This window comes from Sciurus vulgaris (genome assembly GCF_902686455.1).
Source record: "Sciurus vulgaris genome assembly, chromosome: 14".
Lineage (NCBI taxonomy): Eukaryota > Metazoa > Chordata > Mammalia > Rodentia > Sciuridae > Sciurus > Sciurus vulgaris.
This window is the reverse complement of record NC_136475.1, coordinates 42,929,475-42,956,789: the sequence shown is the minus strand read 5'-3', so window position 1 is coordinate 42,956,789 and position 27,315 is coordinate 42,929,475.

Genomic DNA, 27,315 nt, shown 5'->3' with positions numbered 1-27,315 from the left:
CATTCCACACATGGACCTCCAGAACAGCCACAATCCACACATGGTCCTCTATCAGAGTTCCATATCCTCACTCCACAAATTATCCTCATGCTTCTGTCCTTGAGCCCTAATTTAAACCATATACACTATCAATGGTCCTCCAGTCCCAATTCACACCCAGTCCTTCAGCCACAGTCCTCCAGTTTCACTCCTAGCCAAGTCTTCTAGGCAAGGTCAAAAAGCCACAATTCATACGTGATGCGCCAGCCACAGTCCACCAGCCATGGTCCTCCAGCCCACTCTACACATTGTCTTCCAGCCATGGACTTCCAGCCCCACTCCACACACAGTCCTCCAACCATGATACTCCAGTCCCACTAAACACATGGTCCTCCAGTCCCACACCACACATGGAACTTCAGTCATAGTTGTCCATTATATCTCCATGCTCAATTTTCCAGTTGTGGTCCTCCAGCCCCACTGTACACACTGTCATCCAGCAATGGTCCTCCAGCCCCATCCAACACAGTCCCCCAACTATGCTTCTACACCCCACTTCAGACTTCCATCATGATAATCCAGTCCTACACCACACTTGGTACTTTAGTCATGGTGCTCCAATCCCACTCCACTCATGGTCCTCCAGCCATGAACCTGCAGCCCCTCTAAACACATGGTCCTCCAGCCCCACTCCACACACCATTCTTTATCCACAGTACAAAAGCACACTTCCACACATAGTCCTCTGCTATGATGCTCCATCCCCATATATACAAGTTTCTCCAACCATGGTCCTCCAGCCAAACTCCACACAAGGCCTCCATTTACAATCCTACAGTCGCCCTCCACACACAGTCCTCCAGCCATGAACATCCAGACCCACTACACTCATAGTCCTCACCACAATTCTCCAGACCCATTCAACACATGGTACTCCAGCAATGGTCCTTCAGCCTCATTCCACACCTGGTCCTCCATCAACAGTCCTCTAGTCCTGCTCCTGATCCAGTTCTCCAGCAATAGTCATTCAGTCCCTCTCCACACATAATCCACTAACCACATATCTCCAGCCATGGTCCTCAAGACACACAAGATCCTCCAGTCCAACTCCACACAATCTCCTCCAACAGGCAACAGTCCTTCAACCCCACTCCATGTACTTCCCTTTAGACAGGGTCCTCCAGCCCCAATCAACACACCACCCTCCAGCTATGGTCCACAATCATACTTCCACACAATGTCCTGCCATGATGCTCCAACCCAACTCCACACATGGTCTTCCAGTCATGGTCCTACAGTGCCACTCCACAAAGAGTCTCCAGTCACAGCCATACAGCCACCCTCCACACACAGTCCTCCAACCACATACCTCCAGACCCACTCCACTCATGGTTCTCACTCCATGGTATTCCAGTCCCACTCTTCACCCAGTCCTCCTGATATAGTCCTCAAACTGCACTCCACACATGATCCCTCAGTCACAGTGGTACAGAAACTGTCATCTAGTCTCACTCCACACATGATCCAATAGCTACATGCCTCCAGCCATGGTCATCCAGACCCACTACACACCAGTTTTTCCAGTCCAACTCCACACGTCCTCCTCCAGCAACATTCTGCCAGGCCCACTCCAAATACTCCTCTAGCCAGGGTCCTTTATGCCCACTCCACAAACTGTCCTCCAGTGCTGGGAGCTATGCCATGTGAACTATGCCAAGATGGCACCTGGCAGCCAGCCAGAAGTTGTTTTGGTCACATTGGCAGTGAGGAGGTTAATTAACATAAGCACACTCAGGTGATTTGTCATTGGCCATATTCAATTAAGTCCATGCACACAATGCATGCACATGTGTTCTCGAGTGCTCCTGATCTGCCTGCTCGTTTTGACCTTTACCAAGATTGGGTAGCTGGCTCCTCACCTGATCTTCACATAATTGGTGTCAGCCCTACCCTTCACCTCCTGGAGGGGATATAAGCTGGCTCTCCTCGAGCGCCGGGGTTCCAGGTTCAAGTTCCGGTTCCCAGATTTCCTAAATCTACAATAAACCATTCCAAATTCAAGAGCCTCACTACTCATTTGTCTCCCAAGCCAAATTGACTCCGCTGGATGGCGTCACTCCAGGCATGATCTTCCAGCTCCAATCCACACAAAATTATCCAGCCACAGTTTTCTACACATGGTCCTCCAGGTACACTTCTTACTGGTTCTCTACCCATGGTCCTCTAGCACCATGCCATACACATTCCTCCACCATGGTCCTCCAGCCCCACTCCACTCACTGTCCTCCAGCAATAGACCTACAACCCCACTCCAAACACAATCCTCCAGAAATGGTATTATAGCCCCATTCAACACATGACCCTCCTTCCATGTTCCTCCAGCCCCAAACCAGACTTGGTCTTTTAGGCATAGTCCTCCAGCCCTACTCCACACTAGTCTTCCAGGCATAGTCCTACATTCCCACTTCACATACAGTACTCATGCATAATCCTCCCTTCCACTACACACATGATTCTCCCGCATGGCCCTCCAGCTACAATCTTCCAGTCCCACTCAATACACTGTCCTCCAGCCAAAGACCTCCAGCCACAGTTCTCCATCCACACTCCACACATAATCCTCCAGGCACAATCTTCCAGCCCCAGCCCCACTCCACACATGGTACTCCATTCTTTGTCCTTGGGCCCCAATTCATACATGGTCCTTCACACATGGTTCTCCCCATGGTCCTCTGACCCAACATCACCAATGTTACTCCGCCATGGTCCTCCAATCTCACTCTACATCCAGTCCTCCAGTCACAGTCCTCCAGCCACACTCTAAACATGGTCCTCTGGCAACAAAACTCCAGACTCGCTGCAGTCACTGTCCTCTAGTCCTGATTTACACATCATCTTTCAGCCAAAGTCCTCCAGCCATGGTCCACAAGCCCCACTCCACACATGGTCTTCTTGTCATGGTCCTCACGCCCCACTCCATATTTGGTCCTCCAGTCACCATGGGGCAGTCCCATACCACATTTGGTCCTCCAGATATGGTACTGCAGACCAATTCTGTACACAGTTCTCCAACCACATTCCTCCAACACCATAGCACTCACAGTCCTCCAGCCAGGGTTTTCCAGCCCCACTTCATCCACAGTCCTCCAGCCCCACTCCACTCACTGTCCTCCAGTCAAGTATCTCCAGTTCCACTAAACACTGATACTCCAGGTACAATCTTCCAGCCCCACTCTACACATGGTCCTCCAGCCACAATCCTCCAACTGACTCTGCACACTTTCCTCCAGACATGGTCCACCAGCAGCACTCCACATGTATCTCCAGTCACAGTTCTCCAGTCAGCATCCTCCCTCCTAACTCCACCCACAGTTCCCCAGCCACAGTCCTCTTACTCCATTCCATAAACTGTCATCCAATCACAATCCTACAGTACGAATCCACACACAGTCCTCTAGCCATTGTCCTAAATTCCCACAAGACATACGAACCTCCAGCCCAACTCCACATAATGTCCTCCAGCCATGGTCCTCCAGTTCCACTTCACACACAATTCTCCAGCAATGGACGTCAGCTCCACTCTACATGCCCTCCTACAGTCTCAGTCCTCTAGTCACTGTCCTCCAGCCTGACTCCACACATGTTCTTCCAGCCACAGTACTACAGCCCCGCTCCTCCCATGATACACCAGTCATGGTCCTCCAACTCCACTCCTTACATGGTACTCCAGTCACTATCCTACAGCCCTCCTCCACACAGTCCTCAAACCACAGTCCTCACACCCTACTCTACATACGATCCTCCAGTCTAACTCCGTAATGTCCCATACCCACAGTCTTCCAGCCCCACTTCACACAGAGTTTTCCAGGAATGAGCTTCAAACCCCATTCTGTACCCTCTCCTCCAGCCATGATACTCTAGCCATCATACTCCAACCTGACTCAATACAATATCCACCAACCACATCCTCTGGCCACAGTCCTCCTGCTCCACTCCTCTCAAGTTCCTACAGTGATGGTTCTTATGCCCCACTGCAGTCATGGTCATCCAGCAAGAGTCCTCCAGTACCATTCCATACATGGTCCTCAAGCTAGGGTCCTCCATCCCAATTCCACATGGTTCTCCAGCCATGGTTTTCCAGCCCCACACAATGTCCTTCACTCCATACCACACGCCATCCTCCAGCAAAAGTTCTCCAATTGCACTCCACACATAGTCCACTAGCCTCATTCCTCCAGCTGCACTCTACACATGGTCCTCAAGACACAGTCCTACAACCCAACTCCAATGAGGATCCTCCATGTGTGGCGGGTGGAACCCGGGGCCCAGGGTTATGCCATGTGCATCCAAAGATGGAGACTAGCAGAGAGCAAACAGCATTCTGAATATGCATAGAGGAAGGCAGAATGTGTTTACAATTGGCTGTATGATAATCAGTTCAGCTGCCTAGCATGTGGACAGATATACTTTGTATGTATGCTCAAGCGAGTGACTGCTTGACCTTTAACATGATTGGATGGACATATCTGGTTACAATTGCTTATGCATGAGACTGCTTATATATTGAGGGTGTTATTTGAATAAACGGGAAGCTGCTTCATGAACTTCTGAAGAGTACGTGTCTTTCGTCCCGCTGGTTGGGCCGAAAGCGCGAGAAGCGGCTTTCCATAAGCAGAGCCACTTGGAGCCGCCGGGCAAAGAAGCCGTGGTCTTTTGTAAGAGCAGCGCGAGCTGCTTGAAGCAGCCCTTCGGCAAACAACAGCAGTTTTCCGCAAGTGGTGGCCCGCCCGGGGAAGAAGCTGTGGCGTTCTGTAAGTTGTGGCCCGGACTGGGATCAGACGAGGATTGAACTGGAAATTGGTGAGTGCTCAGGTTTAAAAAAAAAAAAAAAAAGTTTCGCTAGCGTAATTAACGAGAAGGTTTCCCTATTTGAGGAAATGGTGGCCTTAAGGTTTTAACAGAAGAGTCCCCTAGAGAGGGATTATTAACAGAAGATTCTCCTAGAGAGAGAATATATTGAAATGCTGTCCCAAGAGACAGCGAAGGACGTCCCATAACACATATGTGTAAATTAATGTTTCTGTTACCTTTTCTTGTTTGGTTTCTGTTTGTTGTTGTTATAGCATTGTGTACATTAGTTCGTTTTTGTCTGACTTCCAAAAAACCAAAAATCTCAAAAACAGTTAAGAGAAGGGGATAAGATTTTAGAAACTGTAAAAAAAGAACAATGAAATCAAGCTTCTGAAAGAGAAAGTAAATCTTCAGACTCTGAGGAACAGGAGCAATCTGAGACAGAGCTGGAAAAGAAGTTACCTCAGTGGCATTTAACCCCTACCACACCATGCCCTCTGGCGTATAATCCAGATCATCACCCTTTTTCAAGTTGTAAGGGCACTTTTACTTGCTGCACAGGGGAGGCCCCCAGACAGTGGGCTGATGTAGAATCTTGATCAGTGTTTCCAATACTCCCAGTATTTGAAGATCAAAACAATCAGAGATATCATCAAATATTAGATATAGACCTCTGTGCCTCCACCAGAGCAGTATTAACTCCAGAGATGGGAGTGCAGCCAATACTAACTTCAGTTGTCGGCCCATTACCTAAAGGAACAGTGGGACTAGTTCTGGGGAAGAGTTCTGCTTTAAAAGAACTTAGAACTTTAAATGATTTTCAAAAACTTTTGGGTGATATTAATTGGATTAGACCTTACCTTCATTTACTCACCTCAAGTTTGGCCCCCTGCTTGATATTCTTAAAGGTGATTCTGACCCTCTTTCTAAGCGAGTGCTTAACCCTAAGGCTCGAACAGCTCTCAAGCTTGTTGAAACAGCTATGGAAAAGGCTCATCTTGATCGTATTGACCTAACTAAGCCTTTATCATTCATTGTCTTGGCCACAAATAAGTTACCCACAGGAGTGTTTTGGCAAAAGGGTCCTATTTTATGGGTTCACATGAATTATGCCCCTAACAAGGTCTTAGCCTTGTTTACTGAATCTATGGCAGAATTAATCCTTAAGGCGTTAAAAGTATCCCTTTCCACCTTTGGATCACATCCCTCAACTATCACTACTCCATATACTACTGATCAGATACAATATCTTATTAATAATTCAAATTCATGGGCTTCTGCTGTGTTTGACAATCATTTGCCATCTGATCCTCTTCTCCAATTTTGGAGTCAACATCCTATAATTTTTCCTAAAGTCACCCGAAAAGAACCTATTACAGGAGCTACCCTTATATTTACTGATGGATCAAAAAATGGTATGGGTGCTATTACTATAGATAATGTTACAGAAACATTGTTGTTTAATACTCTATCTGCACAACAAACGGAACTATTAGTAGCTATAGAAGTATTCAAAACCCACCTTGAGCCTTTTAACCTATTCTCTGATAGCAAATATGTTGTTAATGCTGTTCAAAATTCAGAATTAACTGGTATGATTTCCCTCACCTCCACTATTACTAAATATTTGCAAAGTTTACAAAAACTTATTTGGGACAGAAAAAATCCTTTTTTTTTATTGGGCATGTTCAGGCTCATACTGGCCTTCCAGGTCCTTTAAGTTTACACAATGATTTAACAGACATGGCCACCCATACATCTTTAATATGCTTGAAAATGCAAAAACTTTTCATTCCAAATTTCACGTAAATGCTTCCACTCTATGCACATGCTATAAAATTACTAAAGCAACAGCTTGAGACATAGTCAAGTCTTGTGCTAAATGTGTTACATTTATTCCTAACTCCTCGTTAGGAGTAAATCCAAAAGGGCTTCAGCCCAATCATATTTGGCAAATGTATGTAACTCATTATTCAGAATTTCGAAAACTACAATTCATTCATGTGTCTATTGATACCTTTTCAGGATTCATTATGGCCTCTGCGCTTCCTGGAGAAAAAACCAAAGATGTAATAACACACCATTTACACTCTTTCCATCCTAGGAGTTCCCAAACAAATTAAAACAGATAATGGTCCTGGATATATGTCCCAGGCCTTTAAACAATTTTGTTCCACCTTTGATATTCAACATGTCACAGGAATTCCCTATAATCCTAATGGACAAAGCATTGTTGAGCATGCCCATTTAAGGCTTAAAAACATGTTTATAAATAAACAAAAAGGGGGGATAGGGGCATCATTCAGATCCCCAAAAGATAAATTGTTGTCTCGTTCATTTTAAATTTTTTAAATCTTTTTTTTTTTTTTTAATTTTTAAATCTTGATTCTGAGGGCTGATCGGCTGCTGACCGTCATTCAGAGCCTAATAAAAAGCATCTACCTCAAGTGCTCTGGAAGCACAATCTATCAGGACAATGGAAAGGCCCAGATCTGGTATTAATCTGGACCTGAGGGTCTGTTTGTGTTTTCCCACAGGACGCATGATCGCCGATTTGGGTGCCAGAGAGATTGGTCAAGGCCTCAACAGAGATCCAAAAACAGGAAGAAGATGAGGAGACTTCTCCCACTGATGGTGCTGGTGAATCCTCGCCAAATTAACAGAAGAGACTCACATGAACTATGGGGGATAGTGAAGATGTGGCCCTATCCTGTACCCTGTACCAATTCCTCTATTCTATATCCTTCTATTTTTACAACATTTGGCCACATTTCTGCAGTCTGCTGTTCTATGGGGAAAAGAATGGTTTGGGTTTTTCTCCAGGGGAGGTCTCTTGTGTGTTGTATCTGTCCTGTGCATATACAAAATGCATGTATATATCCACGCAGAAAAACAGCCATTATTCGCCAAGCTCTCATCACAATTGATGCTGGCCCATCCCCCCAATTCTGGTTTATTATGCTGGACCAGTAGCCAATGACAGGTAAGATTCATGGGGAGCTCATACCAACCTAAGACAGGAAATGAGGGCTAGAGCCTCATTGTCCAATGATGGATAAGGATGTTGCTCTGCCGTAGACAACCTAAGACAGGCATGGTCCTTTTTATAAACAGAAAGGGGGAGTTGTGGTGGGCGGAACCCGGGGCTCAGGGTTATGCCACGTGCATCCAAAGATGGCCACTGGCAGAGAGCAAACGGTGTTCTGAATATGCATAGAGAAAGGCAGAATGTGTTTACAATTGGCTGTATGATAATCAGTTCAGCTGCCTAGCACGTGGACAGATATACTTTGTATGTATGCTCAAGCGAGTGACTGCTTGACCTTTAACATGATTGGACGGACATATCTGGTTACAATTGCTTATGCATGAGACTGCTTATATATTGAGGGTGTTATTTGAATAAACGGAATGCTGCTTCATGAACTTCTGAAGAGTACGTGTCTTTTGTCCTGCTGGTCGAGCTGAAAGTGCAAGAAGCGGCTTTCCATAAGCACAGCCACTTGGAGCCACCAGGCAAAGAAGCTGCGGTCTTTCGTAAGAGTGGTGCGAGCCGCTTGAAGTAACCCGTAGGCAAGCCGCAGCAGCTTTCCGCATCCATGCATTGTCCTCCAGCCCCACTCCACATGTAGTCTTCCAGGATCAGTTCACCAGGCACATTCCACACATGTTACTTCAGACTCTACACCCATTCTACACATGGTCCTCCAGCAAAGCATCTGCAGTCCCAGTCCATGCAGAATCTACTAGACATGGTTTTCAGCCCCTCTCAACACACAGTCCTGTAGCTGAGGTACTCCAGTCCCACTCCACACTTGGTTCTCCAGCCATGGTCTTCCAATCATGGTCCTTTTGCACCACTCAACAAATGGTCCTCTATCCACTGTCCTGTCCCACTCCACACATGGTCTTCCACTCACCATCCTACAGCCCCATTACACACATGAACCTCCAGTCATGGTTATCCAGAAGCACTCCACACACAGACCTCCAGTCCTGGTCCTCCAACCCCCTTCCACACAGGGACCTCAGTCACTGTCCTCTAGTCCCACTCCATACAAGGTCATCCAGACATGGTCCTCCTAGGTGCACTACACACATGGTACTCTACATAATCTTCCATCCCCACTACACACATGGACCTCCATCCCCAAACCTAGCAGGCCCTCCAGTTAGGGACCTTCAGCCCCACTGAACACTTCATCCTTCAGCAATGGTCCTCAAGTTTCACTCCACATGGTTCTCCAGCCAAGATCATTCAGTTCAAATCCAATCATGTTCCTTTAGTCACAGTCCTCCAGCCCCTCTCCACACGTGGTCCTCCATTCACAATACTTTGGCCAAATCCACACATAGTTCTTCCACATGGTCCTCCAGCCCCACTTGATACATAGTCCTCCAGCCCAATTCCACACATGGTTCTGGAGACACAGTCCTTTGGCCTCACTCCACATATTGTCCTACAGTCCCACTCCATACACAGTTATCCAGTCACAGTCCACCAGTCCAACTCCACACATGGTCATCCAGGCCCACTCCACAAATTATCCACCAGGGTCAGTCCTACAACCATGGTCCTCCAGCTCCACTCCACACCTGGTACTCCACTCACAGACCTCCAGTCATGGTTCTCCAGCACCAGTTCAGACACAGTTCTCCATCAACCATCCTCCAGCCCCACTCCACCCGTGGCCTTCCAACCACTGTCATTGAAACTCACTCCACACACAGTTATTCAGCCACAATCTTTCAGCCCCATTCCAAACATGATCCTCCAGTCCCAGTTCTTTAGCCCCGGTCTCCCAGATTCATTCCACATACGGTCCTTTAGTCACAGTCCTCCAGTTTTAATCCACAAAAGGGCCTCGATTCATTGTCTTCCAGCCCCACCTCACCCATTGTCCATCAGTCTCACTTAATACAATGTCCTCCAGCCAAACTCCACTCAATGTCTTCCACCATAATCCTCCAGTCCCACAGTACACAGGCATGGTCCATCAGCCAAAATCAACACATTGTCCTCCAACAAGAGTGCACCAGCCCCACTCCACCCAGTCTTCCAGCCCCACTCCATACATGGTATTATAGCCACAGTTTTCCAGACCCACTTAACACAATATTTTGCAGGTATGGCCCTCCAGCCCCACTCAACACATGGTCCCCCAGATTCAGTCCTTCAGACCCACTCCACCAACATTCCTCTGAACACATTCATCTAGCCCACTCCACTAGGGGTCCTTAAACTTTGGTCTTCCATCCCCATTCCACACACAGTCCTTCAGTTCCAATCCTCAAGTCCCATTCCACACAACATCCTCCAGCCAGTCATCCAGCCCCAGTTCATATATAATCCTCCTGCAACACTCCACACAAGGTAAACCTGGCATGATCCTCCATCTCCACTCCACACTCATATCTCCAGACATGATCCTCAAGCCCCACTCCAAACAGGATACTCAAGACGTGGGTCCTCCAGTCCTACTCCTTACAGAGTCCTCCACACACAGTCATCCAGACCCACTCCATACAAGATCCATGAGCCAAAGTCCTCCAGCCATGGTCCTGCAGGCCCACTCCACACTTGTTCCTCCAGTCCCACTCTACACATGATCTTCCAGCCACAGTCTTCTGAACCCACTCCAAACATTGTTGGTTCTCCTGGTCAACTCCAAACACGATCTTCCAGGCATAGTCCTCCAGGTTGACTCCACACACATTCCTCTCTCCACTGTCCTCTAGTCATGGTCCTCCAGCAGCAATCCACACAGTCATCTAACCACGACCTCCAGACTCACAACACACACAGTCTTCCCACCACAGTTCCCCAGCCCCACTTGACATCTGGTATTACATTCACGGTCCTCTAGACCCACTCAACACAGGATTCCCTAGCCACTGTCCCCAGCCCCACTCCTTACGGTGTCCTCCAGCCACAATCCTCCAGCCCCACTCCACACATGTTCCTCCAGGCCAGGGTTTCCAGCCACTGTCCTCCAGCCCCACTTCACACATAGTCTTCCAACCATAGTCCTTCAGCACCACTCCACACACAGTCCTCCAAATACTGTCCTCCAGTCCCACCCACACACAGAACTCCAGCCAACGTCACCCAGACCTACACCACACACAGTCCTCTAGCCACAGTTTTCCAGTCCAACTGTACACAAGGTCCTCCCGCCATGGTTCTCCAGCCACATTTCAAACACAGTCCTCCAACCATGGTCCGTTAGTCCCATGCAACACATGATTTTCCAGCCATGGATTTCCTGCCACACTCCACTCATATTCCTCCAATCATGTTCCATGAGCCCCACTCCGCACACTCTCCTTGAGTCATGGTCCTCCATACCCAATCCACACACTCCTCCAGCCATGGTCCTCCAGCTTATTTACACAGTATCCTCCAGTCACTGTCCTCCACTGTTACTCCCAAACCATCCTTAATCCATGGATATCCAGCCCCAATTCAAATATGGCCCTCAAGGACTATGCCACACATAGTCCTCCATCCAAGAATCTCCATCACCAGTCCACATAGGATCTACCAGAAATGGTTTCCAGTCCCAGTCAACACAGCTAAGGTAGTCCTAGTCCCACTTCACATTTGGTTCCCCAACCACAGTCCTTCAGCCATGGTCCTACTGCACCATTCAACAAGCAATCCTCCCTCCACCATCCTCCAGCCCCATTCCACAAATGGCCCTCCAGCCACTGTCATCGAAAACTACTCCACAAACAGTTCTCCAGGCACAATCCTCCAGCTCCACTGCACACACAATCTCCAGCCACAGTTCTTTAGCCATGGTCATTTAGATCCATTCCACATATGGTCTATTAGTCACAGTCCTCCAGGCCAAATCCACACAAGGTTCTTGAGGCATTGTCTTCCAGCACCACTCCACACTGTTTTTCAGACATGGTACACCAGCCCAGATCTACACAAAATCCTCCAACCACTCTCCACCAGCCCCACTCCACACATAATCCAAGAGCCACATCCCACACATGGTACTTTAGCCAGTTTTCTAGCTCCACTCAACACAAGGTTCTCCAGGTATGGTTCCCCAACCCCACTCAACACACAGTCCTCCGTGCTGAGTCCTCCAACCCCACTCCACAAACTTTCCTCTGAACACATTCCTCTAGCTTCACTCTACTCAGGTTCCTCTAACTTTGGTCCTCCACACTCATTCCACATATGACCCTTTATCTCCAATCCTCCAGCCCAGATCCACACAAAATTCTCCAGTCATGGCCCCACTCCACACATGATCCTCCACTCCCACTCCACACAAGGTACTCCTGGCATGGTCATCCATCTAAGCTCCACACACATTTCTCAAAACATGGTCCTACAGTCCCACTCCAAACAGAATACTTAAGACAATGTCCACAAGTCCCACTCCTCAAGCAGTCCTCCAGTCCCATTGCACACACTTTCCTTCAGTCATAGTTCTTTAGCAGCACTCAACACATGGTCTCAAGAAAGGACCCTTCAACCCCACTCCTCACGCAGTACACCAATCATGGTCCTCCAGCTCCACTCCACACTAGGTCCTCCAACCAAGGTCCTCCAACTTGACTCCACACACATTGTTTTAGACATGGTCTTCCAAGCCAACTCCACACATGGTCTTCCAAACCCACTCCTCACATGGTATTCTAGCCATGATACTCCAGTCCCACTCCACAAATGGGCCTCCAGTGTGATTCTCCAGCCCAACTCCACACACAGTTTCCCAACCACAGTACTTCAGCCCCACTCCACACAAGGTCCTACAGCCACCATCCTCCAGTCCCACACCACACACAGTCCTCCAGTCACATACCTCCAACCCACTCCACTCATGGCCTTCCAACCTAATCCTCCAGCTCCACTCCATCCATGGTCCTGCAGGCACAGTTCATCAGCCAAAATCTATGGATGGTCTTCCAACAATGGTCCACCATCCCCCCTCCACACATAGTCCTCCAGCCCCACTCAAAATATGATACTCAGGCTCTTATTCTCCAGCCCAATTACTTACATGGTTCTCCTACCACAGTACTCCAGTTCCATATGCTCATGATCCTCCAGGCACAAACTACCAGGCTCAATTCTCACATGGACCTCCAGCCATGGTCCTGCAGTTTCACTACACACAAGGATCCCTAGCCCCAGATCTCCAGTCCCACTCTGCACAGGGTTCCCAGACAGGATCTTCCAGGCCCATTACTCACAAGGTCCACCAGCCATGGTCCTTCAGCCACATTCCACACTGGTTCTCCAACCATAACCTTCCAGCCCCTCTCCATACACATTTTATCAGACACTGTCCTCAAGCCCTACTCCACTCATGGTCCTCCAGCCTCTATCCCAACTCCACACATATTCCTCAAGATACAATCCTCCACCTCACTCCACATACCATCTTCCAATCACAGTCTTCCAATCACTTTTCACATGAAGTCTTTCTGCCAGGTCATGCATCCGCACTCCAAACATAATCCTCTAGCCATGGTCCTCCAGCCACAGTTCTACAGTCCCACTCCTAACACATTCCTTCAGAAACAGTTCTCCAGCCATCTCAACTTACATTCCACCAGTCACAATTCTACTGCCATGGTCCTCCAGTCACTGTCCTCTTGCCTGACTTCAATCATGATCATCCAGCAACAGTTCTGCAGCCCCACTCCATTTATGGTCCTCAAACCACAATACTTCATCCCAAATCACAGTTCTCCAGTCACTATTTTCCAGCCCCACTCCACACAATATTTTCCAGTCCCACTTCAACCACACTCCACACACAGTCCACTAGCCTCTTTCCTCCAGTCCCACTACATACATGGTCCTCAATTGACAGTCCTCCAGTTTATGGTCCTCCATTTATGGTCCTCCAGCCCTACTCCACATACAATCTTCCAGGCTGGGTCCTCCAGCCCCTTTCCACATACAATCCTTCAGACACAATCTTCCTGCCCCACTCCACACATGGTCCTTTGGACATGGTACTCCAGCCTAATCCACACATAATAATCTAGCCACGTTGCTCTAGCCATGGTCCTCCTGCACCACTCAACACAGTCCTCTAACCATCGTCCTCCTGTCCTACTCCACACATGGTATTACATGAACTGAACTACAGCCCCCTCCACACATGGGCCTCCAGCCATGGTCATCAAGAACCACTCCACACACAGTCCTCCAGTTCCAGTCCTCCAGCTTGAATCCACACACATTCCTTCAGATACGGTTCTCCTGACCAAGTCCAAACACAATCCTCCAGATATTATCTTCCAGCCCCATTCCACAAACTGACCTGAAGACACTCTACTCCAGCTCCAATGCACACATGATCCTCAGGGCCCACACCACATATGGTACTGCAGCCACAATACTCCATCCCCACTACACAAATGGGCCTCCAGCATGATTCTCCAGCCCCACTCCACACGTGGTCCTCCAGTCACAGCCCTCCATACCCACTCAGCAACAGGTACTCCTGGCATGTTTTTGCATCCCCAGGGGATCTACACATCTTCCTCACATATGGTCCTAGGCCCCACTCCACATATGATCTTCCAGCTATGGTCCTCCATCAACAGTCCTCCAGCCCCAAACCACACACATTCTTTCAGAAATGGTCCTCCAGCCAAACACATGTAGGATCTTCCAACCATGATCCTCCAGTCCCATTCCACACACCATCCTCCAGTCATGGTCCTCCAGTCTTACTCCACACTCAGTCCTCCTGTCACAGTCCTGCAGTCCCACTCCACACTCAGTCTTCCAGCCATAGTGCACCAAGCCCACACCACACTCGGACCTCCAGTACAGTCCTCCAGCCTCACTCCACACATGATCCCACCAGGAGCAGTGCTCCAACCATGGTACTCCTGCCTCATTCCACACACTGTCCTTCAGCCATGGTCCTTCAGTCCAAGTCCTTAACCAGGCATGTAGCCATGGCCATCCAGCCACACTCCACACAATTCCTGCAGTCCATATCCACACATAATCCTGCAATCCCTCTTCCCACACTGTTCTCCAACCGCACTCCACAATCTGCCCTCCTGGCATGGTCCACCAGTCTGATTCCACACATGGTATTCATGCCTCCATCCTCCAGTCATAGTATTCTAGTCTCTCTCCACACAGTACTCCATCCTTCCTCCACACGCTTTCCTCCAGATATGGTCCTTCAGGACCACTCTACCATGGTCCTCCACCCACGATCTTCCAACCCCATTCCAAACACAGTCCTCCAGCCATGATCTTCTAGTCCCACTTCACACACATTCCTCCACCCATGGTCCTCCAACACCATTTCACACATGGTCCTTCTTCATGGTCCACCAGCCCAACTCAACACACTGTCCTCTAGTCACAGTCCTGCAACCCCAGTCAAAACATGTTCCTCCAGACATGGTCCCCGATACTCCACACACCATACTCCAGGCACAGTGCTCCAGCCCCACTCCACACATGGTCCTCCTGCCAAGATCCTCCACACTGTACTCCACCCATGGTATTCCAGTCCCATTCCACACATGGTCCTCCAACAGTGATCTTCCACCCCATTGCACACATGGTTCTCCAGCCACAGTCATTGACCACACTCTGCACATGATCTTCCACTCAAGGTCCTCCAGCCCCACTTTACACAGTCCTCAACCAATGGTCATTCAGTACCACTCTTTCCACAGTCTTCTACCATTGTTCTCCAGTCCAAATCCCCACACAATTTCCTCCAGTCACAGTCCTCCAACCCCACTCCACACATGGTCCTCTATACAGACTCCATACATGGTCCACCCATTACAGTCCTCCAGCCACACTTCAAGCACCATTCTCCAGCATTGATCCTCCAGCCCCACTCCATATGCTTTCCTTCAGTCATGGTTATCCAGACCCAATCCACACATGGTTCTCTAGTCACAGTCCTCCAGCCTCCCTGCAATCACCAAACTCCAGCTACAGGCCTCCAGCCCCACTCTAATCATAGTATTTCAGTCATGGTACTCCAGTCTCAATCCTCCAGTCCACTCCACACACAGTCCTCTCTACACATGGTCCTCTAGACAAGGTCTTCCAGCTGCACTTCATACTCGGCCCTTCAGACACAATCTTCCAGCCACACTCCACACACAAATCTCCAGTACTGTCCTCCTTAGGCACTCCGCATATGGTCCACCTACCACAGTACTCAAGTCAACTACACAGATGATCCTCTAATAATATTCCTCCACCCCACTCTTCACATGGAACTGATTGCGTGGTCCTCCAACCTTTCTTTACACAGTTCTCCAGAATTGGTCCTACAGCCCCACTACACAGGGGTTCCTCCAGACATTGGCTTCAGCACAACTCCACACACAGTCCTCCAGTCAATGTCCTCTAGCTGCACTACACAATCAATCCTACAGCCACTGTCCTCCAGTTGCACTCCACACAAAGGCCATCACCATGGTCCTACATCCCCAGTCCACACTAGGTCCTCCTGTCATGGATCTCAATCTCTACTCCACACCTGATTTTCCAGCCATGGTCCTCCAGTACTCTTCCAACCACAGTCTTTCAGACCCACTTTACACATGATCCTCCAACCACGGTCCTCCAAACCAGTTTTCAAGTCCAATACACACAGTCCTCCATCCCAACTCCATACACTGTCCTCCAGCATGGTCTTTACAAGCCCACTCCCCATACTGTACTCCAGCCATGATATTTCAACCCCACTCCCACATGGTTTTCCAGCCATGATCTTCCACCCCACTGCACATACAGTCCTCTAGCCACAGTCCTCAACTACACTCCACACCATCTTCATCCATGGTTCTCCAGCCCCACTTCACATGACCATCATGATCAACCAATGATCATTCAGCCTCACACTTCCCACAGTTCTGTACCATTGTCCTCCAGTCCCATTCCACACACTTTCCTCCAGCCACAGTCATCCAACCCTATTTCACATGTGGTTCTCCACCCAAATTTCACACGTGGTTCACCAACTATGGTCCTCCAGCCTCATTTCAAACACCCATTCTCCAGCAATGATCCTCCAGCCCCACTCCACTTGCTCTCCTCCAGTCATTGTTCTCCAGCCCCAATTCAAACACAGTCCTCCAGTCACAGTTCTCCAGTCCTGTCCTCCAACCCACTACACACCAGGTCTTCCAGGAATGGTTGTCTACATCCACTCTACACATGGTCCTCCAGCCATGGTCCTCCAGCCTCATTATACTCATGGCCTCAAACCAAGGTCCACACAGGTTTCTCCAACCACAGTCCTCCAGCCACCATCATCCAGCCCCACTCCACACAAGGTCCTTTAGCCATGGTTCTCCAATTCGACTCCACTAACAGTAATCCAGCCATGGTTTTTCAGCCTCAATCCACACAAAGTCCTCCATTACCACTCCATATATGGTCTTCCATCCACAGTTCTCCAGCCCCACTCCTCACAATGGTCTTCAGCCCTACTTTGCACATCGTTGTCCCTCCACTGTCCTCCAGACTGACTCCACACATTGTCCTTCCACCATGGTCCTACAGCTCCACTCCAAACAAGGTCTTCCATCCCAACTCCATATCCAGACCTCCAGCCACTGTCATGTACCCCACTCCACACACCATCTTCCTGCCACAGTCTTCTGGGCCATTCCTAACATGGTCCTCCAACCACAGTCATCCAGCACCACTCCACACATTATCCTACAGACATCATTTTCCAGCCATGCTCCGTAAGCCCCATTGCACATATGGTGCTCCAGACCCACTCCACACACTTTCCTTTAGCCATAGTCTTCCAGCCCCACTCCATAAATGGTTCTTCAGACATGGTCTTCCAGGTCCCTTCCACACAAAGTACTCCAGCCACATTCATTCAGCCTTACTCCTTGCATTATCCTCCAGTCATTCTCCTTTAGACACAAACCTCCAGTCCCACTGCACTCTTGGTCCTCAAACCCTACTCCACACACAGTCCACCAGCCTGGTCTTCCAGCCACACTCAAGAACCAATCCTTAAGTCAAGGTCCTCACACCCCACTCCACACACTGTCCTCCACAGACATTCAAGCACACAATACACGTGATCCTCTAACCAAAGGCCTCTAGCTATGGTCTCCCAGTTACTCCACACACCGTTCTCCATCCTCAGACTTCCAAACCCACTCCAAACCCTCTCCTCCATGCATGGTCAACCAGCCTCAATCCCTACACTGTCCTTCATCCACAGTCATCCAGACCCAATCCACAAACAATCCACCAGGAATAGTACTCCAGCCATGGTCCTCCAGTCATACTACACACATGGTCCTCTACCACAGTCCTCCAGATTGTCTCCACATAGCCATGGTCCACCAACCATTGTACTACAGCCCAACTCCAAACAGTTCTCCAGCCACAGTCCTCAAGCCCATTTCCACACATGGTCCTTCATTCGTAGTCCTCCAGCCACTTTCCTTCAGCCCAACTCCAAACACAATACTCTAGCCATGGTCATTCAACCTTACTCCAGACACTCCTCCAGTCCCACTCCACACACTGTTCTTCAGCCCCACTCCACACATAATCCTTCAGTCATTGTCCTCCAGTCTCACACCACACAAGTTACTCAAGTCACACTCCACACATGATCCTAAAACCACAGTCCTCTGCCCCACTCCACAGTTTTCTAGTTCCACTCCGCAAAATCCTCCATCCATGGTTCTCTAGTCCCACCTCACACACGGTCCACAACCCATGGTCCTCCAGTCCTATTCAACCTTTGGTTTACCACAATGGTCCTCCAGGCATGCTCCACACACTGTCCTCCAGCCATATTCCTCCAACCCCACTCCACACATGGTCTTCCAGTCAAACTCCACACATGGCACTCTAGCCATGGTCTTTCAGCCCCATTTCAAACACAGTTCTCCAGCAACAGTCCTTTTCCCAACTCCTTGCCCTCTCCTTCAGCCACCCTTCTCCAGCACTAATCCATACATAATTCTCCAGACACAGTCCTCCAGTCCCATTCCAAACATAGTCATCCTGCCCAATCCACACCATCCTCCAGTCTCATTCCACACATTCTTCCTGACTCTCTGCACATGGTCTTCCATCCCCACTCCACACAAGGTCCACCTGCCTCACTCCAAATGTTATCCTCCAGGTCATCTCCACACACAGTTCTTCTGCCCTCTCCACACATGGTACTCCAGCCTTGTCCCACACACTGTCCTCCTATTCACTCCACACACCAATTTCCAGCCCCTCTTCACACACGGTCTTCCAGCCCCACTGTATATATTTTTCTCCTGTTCACTCCACACACAATCCTCAAGCTCCACTCCACATATGCTCCTCTAATTCCATTCCATGGTCCTACTGTCCATTCAATACATGGTCCTCCAGCCCCACCCCACAATGTTCTTTCCGCCCTAACCCACACAGGGTCCTCCTGCCCCCTCCACACATGGTCCTCCTAAATATTCCACACATGTTCCATCCACCCACTCCATACACTGTCTTCCATCACCACTCCACACATGGTCCTCCAGACACATCCTTCACATTGTCCTACAGTCTCACTCCACATACAGTCCTACAGACCCAGACCACCCAAAATACTCCTGGTCACTCCACACCCAGTGCTCCAGCCTAACTCCACACCCTGGCCTACAGTCCCACTCCACACATGGTCCATCATCCCCACTCCACAATATGTCCTCCAGGACCTCTCAACACAAGCTCCTCCTGCCACCACACATGGTGATCTGCCCCACCTCACACATGGTTTTCCACCTCCATTCCAAACACGATCCATCGTCTCACTCCACATATGGTCCTCCAATCCCACCCCACACACTGTACTCCTGCCTCACTCCACACCCTGTTATCCAGTCCTGCTCCACACACAGTCCTTCAGCACCTCTCCAAACAGAGTCTCCATCCTCCATTCATACATGATCCTCCACAACCACTCCATGCATGGTCATTATGCCTCACTCCACATGGTCGTCCAGGCCCACTCCACACACGGTCTTCCTGCTTCATTCCACAAATGGTCCTGCAGTCCTTCTTCACAAAAATTTCTTCAGCCCCACTACACACACATTCATCCTGCCCAATCCACACCATCCTCCAGGCTTCTTCCATACACAGAGTTCCTGCCTCTCTACACATGGTCTTCCAGTCCCACTCCACACATGGTCTTTCAGCCCCACATCACACATGGTTTTCCTGCTCACTCCATACACTGTCCTCCAGGCCTCCTAAACACACTATCCTATAGTCCCACTCCAAAAAGGGTTTTCATGCATTACTCCATGCATTGTACTTCAGCCCTACTCCAAACACAGTATCCAGTCCCAATCCACACATGTTCCTCCAGCCCCACTCCAGACAGGTCCTCCAGCACCATTTCACACTTGATTCCTCAGATCCACTCCACACATGGTCCTCCAGCTCCATTCCATACACAATCCTCCAGCTCCAATACACACGTGGTCCTCCCACGTATCTTCACACAAAGTACTCCAGCTCCACTCTACACGGTGCTCCAACCTCAATTCACACATGGTTCTCCAGCCCCACTCCACAAAAGGTCCTCTTTTGCACTCCAAACATGGTCTTTCTGTCCCACTCCACACATGATCCCCCTGCCCATTCCTCACACATGGTCCTCCAGCCCCATTCCAAACATGCTCATCCAGACCCACCCCACACAGGGTCTTCCCATGCCACTCCACAGAGTCCTCCAGTCTAACTCTATGCATGATCTTTCAGTCACACTCCACACAAGATACTCCTGTCTACTCCAACATTGGCCTCCAGTGCCACTCAAGGCATGGTGCTCCATCCCCACTCCACACATGGTCCTCCTGGCTCACTCCACACATTGTCCTCCAACATTACTCATCAAGTTGTCCTGGAGTCCCTCTCCACACAAGGTTCTTCAGCCCCACTCCACACGGTCATCCTGCGTAATTCACACCATCCTCCAGCCTCCTTCCACACAAGGTCTTCCTGATTCTCTACACACAGTCTTCCAGTCCCACATCACACGTGGTTCTCCAGCTGCACACAACAAAGGATCCCCCAGCCCAACTCCACAGAGGGTCCTCCAACTCCATTCCACACATGGTTCTCCTGCCTCACTTCACATACTTGGTCCTTCAGCCCCAATTAACATGGCTTTCCTACACACTCCACACATCATTTTTCAAACCCACTCCACCACTCCACACACTGTCCTTTAGCACCACTCCACAAAGGACCTTCATACATCACTCCATATATGGTCTTCCAGTCCTACTCCACAGATGGCTCTCCAGTCTCACACCACACACTGTCCTCCTGCCCCACTCCCCTTGCAATCCTGTCACTGTACATACAATCATCCCACTTCACTCTACACAAAATACTTTAGCCCCACTCCACACACGGTCCTCCTGCCTGTTGAACACTTGGTCCTCCAGCCTCAATCCTCAGACAGTTCTCCAACCCCACTTTACAGAGTTTTTCTGCCCATTCCACACACCATCCTCCAGCCCCACTCTACATAGGATCATCAGGCATCACTCCACACATGGTCCTTCAGTCACAATCCACACACAGTCCTGAAGTCCCACTCTACACACTCTCCCCGCTCTCAAAACAGTCCTTCTGCCCACCATACATACTGTCCTCCTGCCTCACTCTTCACAAGATCTTTAGCCCCACTTCACACATGGTTCTCCTCCCCACTGAACACCAATCCTCCAGCCTCAATCCACACATGGTCTTCCTGCCTTACTCCAAATGTGATCCTCCAGCACAACTCCACACATGGTCCTCCTGTACACTGCACATATGGTTTTACAGCCCATCTCTCGACTTGGTCCTCCAAACTCACTCCACACATCGTCCTCCACCTCACTCAACACATGGTGCTCCAGGCCTACTCCACACAGAGTCCTCCAATTTCACTCCACACAAGGTGCTTTAGCCCCACCTCACACACCATCCTCCTGCACACAGATTTCTCCACACAACTTCACACAGTACTCCTGCCCAGTCCACATACATGTCTCATGCCTGTCTCCAAAAAAGTCCTTAAAACACACTTTCCACACTTTCCTCCAGCCCATCTGCACACAGGGTCCTAGAAGTCCACTCCACACACAGTCCCCCAGGTCACTCCACTCCACACAATGACCTCCCGCCCACTCCACACTCTGTCCTCCATCCCCATTCCACATACGGTCCTCCAGCCCCACTCCAAACATGATCCTCCTGGTCATTTCACGCAGGTTTCTCCAGCCCATCTCCACACATGGTCTATAGTCCCACTCCACACATGGTGTTCAATGCCACTCCACACCTGTTCCTCTAGCCCCTTTCCAAACAGTCTCCAGCTTCAATTCACACATGGTCCTCCAGCCCCACTCCACACATGGTCTTCAAGCTCCAATCCACACAAGGTCCTTCTGTCCACTCCACATACAATTCTCCAACCCCAAACCACAAATGATCCTCCCACTTAACTTTACACATGGTCCTCCAGCTTCACTTCACACTGCCCTCCATTCCCTCTCCATGTACATTCTTCCTGCCTCAACCCACACCTGGTCATTCAGCCCAAGTCCAACCATGGTCCTCCAGTCCAACTCAACACATGGTCCTCCTGCCCTGCTCCACACATGGTCTTCCTGCTCACTTCACACATTGTCCTCCTGTCTCACTCCACACACAGTTCTGTCAAATCCACACATGGTTCACCAGTACCACTCCATACATGGCCCTCCAACCCCACTCCACACATTGACCTCCAGCCCCACTCCAAACATGGTCCACCTTGCTCACTCAACACACTGTCCTTCATCCTTACTCCACACACAGTCTTCAATACCCACTCTACACATGGTCCAACTGTCTCACTCCAAACATGGTTCTTTAGCCTGGTGTGAAATGGTGCTGGATGTCCCTGTGTGGAGTGGAAATAGAGGGCCATGGTAGAGGACCATATGTGTAGTATGGGTAGGAAAACTGCAGCTGGAAGTGCATCTTTGGAGTCGAGATGAAGAAATGTGGCTCGAGGATATTGTGTGGTAGACCATGTGTGGAATAAGGTGGGAGGAACCTGACTGTAGAACCATGTGTCAAATGGGGCTTGAGGACAGTGACTGAAGGACAGTGTGGGGAATGGGGCTGGAGGACTGTTGTTGGAGGACTATGTGTGGAGTAAGGTTGGAGGACTTTGACTGGAGAACCATGTGTGGTGTGAGGTTGGAGGACAGTAGCTGGAGGTCCAAGTATGGAGTGGGCCTGGAGGACCATGATTGGAGGATCTTGTGTGGAGTGAGGCTGGAGGATCATGCCTGGAGGACCAGGTGTGCTGTAGGGCAGTAGGACTGTAACTGAAGGACCATGTGAAGAGTAGGGCAGAAGGACCATGGTTGGAGGATAGTGTGTGCAGTGGGAATTGAGGACTGTGGCTTGAAGACTGTGTGGAGTGGGGCTAGAGGATCGTGACTGGAGGAACTTGTGTAGTGTGACTGAAGGATTGTGGCTGGAAGACTGTATTAATTGGGTCTGGATAACCATGGCTGGAGATCCATGTGTGGAGTGGGTCAGAAAGGCCATAGTTGAACTACTGGTGTTGAGTGGGGCAGCAGGAACATGGCTAGAGGATAGTAGCTAGTGGACCATGTGTGGAGTGGAGCTGGAGGACAGTGGCTAAAGGACACTGTGTGAAATGGGACTGAAAGACCATGATTGAAGGACAGTGTGTGGAGTGGGCCTAGAGGACTGAGTAAATGACCATGAGAGGAGTAAGGCATAAGGACCATGGCTAGAGTATCATGTGTGGTGTGGAACTGGAGGACTGTTGCTAGAGGACTGTAGCTATTGTATTGTGAGTGGATTGGGACTGGATTATGTGGCTGGAGGACCAAGAGTGTTGTGGGCCAGAAGGACCATGGTAGAGAAGAGGGTGTGGAATGGCGCAGGAAGACATTCCCCCTCCACGTACATTCTTCCTGTCTCAGTCCTCACCTGGTCATTAAACCCAAGTCCAACCATGGAGAAGAGGGTGTGGAATGGCTAGAGGACTGTGACTGGAGAACTGTGGGAAGTGGGACTGGAGGACTGACTGTTGGTGGAGTGAAGCTGGAGGACCATGTGTGAATCAGGGTTTAGAAACCTTTGCTGGATAACCATGTGTGCAGTGGAGCTGGAGGAGTGTGGCTGGAGAACCATGTGTGAAGTGGGACTAGAGGATCATAGCTGGAGGACAATGTGTAGAGTGGGGCTGGAGGACCATGCATAGAACTTCATGTGTTGAGTGGTGCTGGAGGACCCTGTTTGGAAGACCTCGTTTGGAGTGGGACTGGAGGACCATGCCTGGAGGACCATGAGTGTAGTTAGTGTGGAGGACCATAAATGGAAGTTAGTGTGTGCAGTGGTGCTGGAGGATTCTGAATGGGTTAGGGCTGGAGGATCATGACTGGAAGACCATGTGTTGACTGGGGCTGGAGGATTGTAGTTGGAATACTGTGTGAGGTGTGGGGCTGGAGGATCCTAGTTGGAGTTAAGCTGGAGGATGGAAGCTGGAATAATGTGGTTGGGAAACACTTTTTAAAAATTTATTTTAATTAAAAATCATAAATTTACATAGGGCAATGTTGTTTGATTCATTCTGTTATTTTTTCCCTTCCCCCACCCCTCCCACCCCTCTTTTCCCCCTATACAGTCCTTCCTTCCTCCATTCTTACCACCTTCCTTATCCCTAACCCTAAACCTAACCCTAACCCTAATGCTAACCCCTCATACCCCCCCTTATATGTCCTCATTCGCTTATCAGCGAGATCATTCGTCCTTTAGTTTTTTGAGATTGGCTTATCTCACTTAGCATGATATCCTCCAATTACATCCATTTGCCTGCAAATGCCATAATTTTATCATTCTTCATGGTGGAGTAATATTTCATAGTATATATATGCCACAGTTTCTTTATCCATTCATCAATTGAAGGGCATCTAGGTTGGTTCCACAAACTGGCGATAGTGAATTGAGCAGCTATGAACATTGATGTGGCTGTATCTCTGTAGAATGCTGATTTTAAGTCCTTTGGGTATAGGCCAAGGAGTGGGATAGCTGAGTCAAATGGTGATTCCATTCCAAGCTTTCTCAGGAATCTCCATACTGCTTTCCAGAGTGCTGCACTAAATTGCAATCCCACCAGCAATGTATGAGTGTACCTTTTTCCCCACATCCTCGCCAACACCTATTGTTGCTTGTGTTCTTGATAATCTTCATTCTAATTGGAGTGAGATGAAATCTTAGGGTAGTTTTGATTTGCATTTCTCTTATTACTAGAGATGTTGAACATATTTTTATATATCTGTTAATTGCTTGTACATCTTCTGTGAAGTGTCTGTTCATTTTCTTAGCCCATTTGTTGATTGGATTCTTTGTATTCTGAGTTTTTTGAGTTCTTTATAGATTCTGGAAATTAGCACTCTATCTGAAGTATAGTGGCAAAGATATTCTCCCACTCTGTAGGCTCTCTCTTCACATTACTGATAGTTTCCTTTGCTGAGAGAAAGCTTTTTAGTTTGAATCTATCCCAGTGGTTGATTCTAGCTTTTATTTCTTGTGCAATGGGAGTCCTGTTAAGGAAGTCTGATCCTAAGCCAACAAGTTGGAGGTTTGGACCTACTTTTTCTTCTATAAGATGCAGGGTCTCTGGTCTGATTCCAAGGTCCTTGATCCATTCTGAGTTGAGTTTTGTGCAGGATGAGAGATGGGATTTACTTTCATTCTGTTGCATATGGATTTCCAGTTTACCCAGCACCATTTGTTAAAGAGGCTATCTTTTCTCCATTGCACATTTTTGGCACCTTTGTCTAGTATGAGAAAATTGTATTTATTTGGGTTTGTGTCCATGTCCTCTATTCTGTACCATTGATCTACCTGTCTATTTTGATACCAATACCATGCCAGTTTTGTTACTATTGCTTGTAATATAGTTGAAGTTCTGGTATTGAAATACCCCCTGCTTCACTCTTCCTGCTAAGGACTGCTTCAGCTATCCTGAGTTTCTTATTCTTCCAGATAAATTTCTTGATTGCTTGCTCTATGTCTGTGAGATAAATCATTGGGATTTTAATTGGAATTGCACTGAATTTGTATAGCACTTTTGGTAGTATGGTCATTTTGACAATATTAATTCTGCCTATCCAAGAACATGGGAGATCTTTCCATTTTCTAAGGTTTTCTTTAATTTCTTTCTTTAGTGTTCTGTAGTTCTCATTGTAGAGGTCTTTCACCTCTTTTGTGAGATTGATTCCCAAGTATTTTATTTTTTTCAATGCTATTGCGAATGGGGTAGTTTTCCTAATTTCTCTTTCTGAAGATTCATCACTTATGTAAAAAAATGCATTAGATTTATGAGCATTGATCTTGTAACCTGATACTTTACTGAATTCACTTACGAGTTCTAAGAGTTTTCTGGTGGAATTTACAGGTTCCTCTAAATATATAATCATGTCATCTGTGAACAGGGATAGTTTGAGTTCCTCTTTTCCAATTCGTGTCCCTTTAATTTCTTTGGTTTGTCTAATTCTCTGGCTAGAGTCTCAAGAACGATGTTGAATAGAAGTGGTGAAAGAGGGCATCCCTGCCTTGTTCCAGTTTTTAGGGGGAATGCTTTCAGTTTTTCACCATTTAGAATGATATTGGCCATGGGCTTAGTGTAGGTGGCCTTTACAGTGTTAAGGAATGTTCCCACTACCCAAATTTTCTCTAGTGTTTTGAGCATGAAGGGATGCCGTATTTTATCAAATGCTTTTTCTGCATCTATTGAAATAATCATGTGATTCTTAACTTTTAGTCTGTTGATATGGTGAATGACATTTATTGATTTCTGATGTTGAACCAACCTTGCATCCCTGGGATAAAACCCACTTGATCATGGTGCACTATCTTTTTAATATATTTTTCTATGCAATTTGCTAAAATTTTGTTGAGAATTTTTGCATCGATGTTCATTAAGGATATTGGTCTGAAATTTTCTTTCCTTGATGTGTCTCTGTCTGGTTGAGGTATCAGGGTGATATTGGCTTCATAGAATGAATTTGGGAGGGTTCCCTCCTCTTCTATTTTATGGAATACTTTGAGAAGTATTGGAATGAGCTCTTCTTTAAAGGTTTTGTAGAACTCGGCTGAGAACCCATCTGGTCCCAGACTTTTCTTTGTTGGTAGGCTTTTGATGACCTCTTCTATTTCATTGCTTGAAATTGATTTAAGTTGTGTATGTCCTCCTCATTCAGTTTAGGTAATTCATATGTCTCTAGAAACTTGTTGATGTCTTCGAGGTTTTCTGTTTTGTTGGAGTATAGATTTTCAAAATAGCTTCTAATTATGTTTTGTATTTCACTCGTGTCTGTTGTGATATTTCCTTGTTCATTCTGAATTTTAGTAACTTGTGTTTTTGCCCTCTTTCTCTTTGTTAGCGTGGCTAAGGGTTT